General features: G+C 43.7%; 1 protein-coding gene across 1 annotated transcript in view; it reads left to right on the top strand.

Annotated features, from left to right (window-relative positions):
* The window catches only part of LOC115283648 (protein BHLHb9-like), a 10,681-nt gene that overhangs the window by 1,962 nt on the left and 4,450 nt on the right, over positions 1 to 4,269 (top strand). The window lies entirely within an intron of this gene.

The raw sequence follows: 4,269 nt of genomic DNA on the forward strand, positions 1-4,269 counted from the left end.
AATAGTCTCTCAAGTTCTGCATCCCTCTCTCTCCCCAACTCTCTCTCCCTCCTCCGTTCCCCCTGGTTCTCCATTAGGTCTCTCTTGTTTTCCTGCTAGACCTATGAGTGCAAACATATGGTTTCTGTCCTTCTCTGCCTGGCTTACTTCACTCAGCATGACACCCTCAAGGTCCATCCACTTTCCTACGAAGGGCCATCACCTGACGAATGGATCAAGAAGATGTGTTATTCACCTTTTTTTATACCTGCGTTGCTTAGTACAATGCACCTGGGGAAAGTTAACCAAATTTTTCAGACTGCTGACCTTATGAATTTATCTTACTCAACATTAGTACATCCCCCTGACCTGAAAGCAGATAATCTCTAATATCTACATTATGGATATTTTGCAAGGGTGCATTTTCACACACAATGCCTCTCTGAACTGAAACTAACTGACCTCAAGCACTTAATGTACTTCTGAGACCCTTAGAAAAGTAAAAGCTTTGGTTTTCTGCCTAAAGTTTCCTTTTAAATATAGAACAGAAGCCAATCACAGTTATCAGACTTCTAGCAATCATTAGGCAAGGTGATCAGAATCTACATTTTTCCTTTCATATGAAACATGAGTTTCTGACACTGGTTTCAAGAGGTAGGTGCTCAGTGACAGACAAAAGTCAGGAACTGCTTACTGCTCATTGAAGAGGTGTTTTCTGCCTAAGCATAAATATCATATAGGATTGTTCTATTTTCATATAATGAGGAAGTCAACCAAAACTAACCTAATAAGGATATTATTATCCACAGATTGGAAGTACTGAGGCAGAACGGCCTTTATAACTGTTTCATTCACCTAAGGACTCTACTTTTTTCCCTTTCTTCTGCTAGTCACAATATCAACTTCTGTCCTAAGGCTAGAAGCTTGAGAACGGCAACAATTGCAGGTGTCAAGCAACTTCCTGAAGAAAAGGAGACAGTTTCCTGATGGCCTTTTCTTATGAGTGAAGACATTGCTCAGAAGTACTTCTGCAATCTTCTCTCAATACCTTGAGTAGAATTATATCACCAATCCTGAACTCTGAACCAGAGTAAGAGTAGCAAGGGGATGGATGACCCCTGAGCAAGCTGACTTACCCCTGGAAAAAGGATCAGCCTCCCTGTGCTATATGACAACAAGGAGGAGGGAGGCATACCCTATGCAAAAATGACATTATTTTAGTAAGGGGCTATGGTAAGCAACACAGTATACAAAGTACTAAGGTTACAGTGAAAAAGAGCACAGTGGCAATTTCTTATCAATTATGACCACTAAAAGCCACCATGGAGTTCTCATTTACTCTTTCCTACTTTCCCCAGCTCACCTCATGATATGACTATATCACAATTTTAAAAGGAACTAGAAAGACCTGATACATGCAGGTATTTCAGAATATCGGCCACTTCCTAATTTAGTGTGTATAAGAATCCTGTGAAGTAGTTATAACCAGCCTCTTCTGAGGGATGATAACAGAGATAAAAACATTAAGTGCCTTTTCCAAAGTGACACAAATAATTAATGGTAAAAATGTCTCTATTCTAGTTTTGGACTGCCTGGCTCTGAAGTCTGGCCATGTTCCAGAGTAGAACTTCCTTTTTTATATTTTTTATTAAAAAATAAAATTATAATTTTATTTACTTTTTAAGAGACAGTGTAAGCAAGTGAAGGGCAGAGAGAGGGAAACACAGAATCTGAAGCAGACTACAGGCTCTGAGCTGTCAGCACAGAGCCTGACACTGGACTTGAACTCATGAATCGCAAGATCAGGACTTGAGCCGAAGTCGGACGCTTAACTGACGGAGCCATACATGTGCCCCAGTAGAGCCTCCTTTTAGAACATGCTTCCAGGACTCAGAAACTGGCCATTCCAGTCTAAGCGAACATCTAATAGTATATAGTACACTGCTTCTTGGTAGTGGTGGTAGTGGTGACAGAGATGACATTTTTTTTCCTAGGGTTAAGTCACAGTTGCCCAGATCTCACAACCAGGAATTTCGAATTGGAAGTCTGAACTCTAATCTGCACTCCAAGCTATGAATTTGGGGGCTATGATGCCAGAATCAGGGAGCTGCATAAATATTCTATACCTGGGAGGGAAAAGAGCCAATACTTACAAGTACCTTGGTTTTCAAGGGCAGATTTATTCCCATATCTAATGTATAGCTGAAAGGAAGAAGACGAATGCTATGTTCACTGGTCTTTAGCTACCCCACTAAAATCCATAAGCCAGATTTCCAGGTTCAGTTAGGACATGTAAAGAGTTTGGAAGTCATTGTTCCTGTACTTCTAAACAGAAAAAAAACCCTGAATAAACTGAGAAGCAATGATTTATCTCAGACCCATCAAAGAACTGAGGTCACAGGGCAAATAATCACCCCAAATTCTGGAGAAAAGACAAATGTGAAAAGTCACAGCCTCTCTCTCTACTTAGAGCAGAAACTTCTAGAAACATAAACATAAAAACATAAAAATGCTAAGTTTGACAAATTGCTAGGTACTGAATGTGTAATGGTTTGAGAGTAAGAAAGCCCATGGGGACATGCTGGCTTAGAAGATTAGTGGGCTTTACCTCTAGGAAGTCCAGCAGATTCTCACAAGTAAACATTTCAGAAAGATTCCCACATGGCTCTAGGAGGGGGAATACATCCAGAAACTTCTCCAAGATAAAGACCTACTTTCCAATGGAAAAGCCTTTTCCTGAGCCTTATCTCAGCAGAGGTAAAGGCATTCTACCTATCAAGCCCCTTCTAGACTTCCATTCTTGCATAAAGAAGAGAAAGACGCTAAGAAACACTTGTGAAGGTCATAGATTAGGGACACAGCCTCACAAAACACTGGAATTTAATCATAAGATTATAGAACACTTGCTCTCCTCCACACATTATTTCATTGCTAACAAGCCTCCAGTGTCACAATAGTAGAGTGTCGCTAAAAGAGCTGCAAGATGTAGACTTTCTAAAAGGAGTAATTAGGGAAGCCCAAAGTTTAGAGAGGAGATAAAAATAAGGACACTAGAGGAATTTGAAGACCATAGCACTTATAGCTACAGCATACTACCCACAGCCCAACTACTAACCAGCTTAACTTTAAAACTTCTCACTAAATGTCTGTTCACTTCAGTTCCTTTCACCTAATGCATCATATCCAGCTTTCAACACAAAATTATAAGGCATGCTAAAAGGCAAGAAAAAGCACAGTTAGAGAATACAAAGCAAGCATCAGAACCTGACTCAGATATGATGCAGAATTTGGAAGTATCATGGAATAAAAATAAGTAAGCTTAATATGTTAATAGTTCTAATGGCTAAACTAGACAAGTGTGTATGGCAAGTGGCTGAGATCCAAGCTGGTTCTAATCCCTGCCACATTTCCACATTGCCAAAGATCATGAGAACTTGGACATGACTGCAAGAGAAGACTTCATAGGCAGGACAGTGAAAAAGGAGCCAGGACTATCCTGAAACCTGACCATGGGGCAATAGACAGGAAAGATCCTATGACCCTGTGCAGGTCCTGACAAGAGAAAGGCCCTCCTTCTTGGGCAACTGTGGGGACTGGGAAATAGCAAAGCATATTACCAGTTTGAATGAGGGGAGGGGGTGGGAAACGGTGTGGCAGAAAAACTGGGCACAGAGCACTGTGTGGTTTTCTCAGGTCAGAGGTGTAGGTTTGCCTCTCATTAGAAAAGGCTCAGTGGTGAGGCCTCCATGAGGACCCCTTCCCACTTCCTCCTCTCCGTTGCCCCGGGAAGCAATGAAGGAAGAACTCCAGGAGGGCCAGTTGGTCTGGCCATAAGTAGCCTATCCCCTCTCATCCGGTTTCACTCACAGCCTCTAGACCATTAGCCTCTAGGAGGGAGGGCGGCGGAATGGGGGAGGGGGAGGTGGGCAGACACTGAACCGGCTGAGGGTTCTCACACACCGAGGGGCGGTTGATATCCATCTGCTGTTCCCTGCAGCAAACTTGCCACCACCATCACACACTCCCCCACCCCACCCCCGACCTCGCGATCCTAGCCTCCACCGGCAATCGTCCCTGGGCCTTTTTTTTTTTTATTGCAGTGCCAGCAAGGAGGGGGTGGTCGCCTCAGAGGTCTGCAGGGGCGGTCTGCTGTGAGCCCGCCCCTTAGGTTGCGCTCCTCCTGGTCCCGCCCCCTCTGGGTCGGAACTAGGGTGGGCCAAGGAGGGGGCTTCGAGCGCGTTCGTGCCGTATCCCTCCGCCCCCCTTCCCGACACCCTTGCCGCGAGCGGT

This window comes from Suricata suricatta, chromosome X (genome assembly GCF_006229205.1).
Source record: "Suricata suricatta isolate VVHF042 chromosome X, meerkat_22Aug2017_6uvM2_HiC, whole genome shotgun sequence".
Classification (NCBI taxonomy): domain Eukaryota; kingdom Metazoa; phylum Chordata; class Mammalia; order Carnivora; family Herpestidae; genus Suricata; species Suricata suricatta.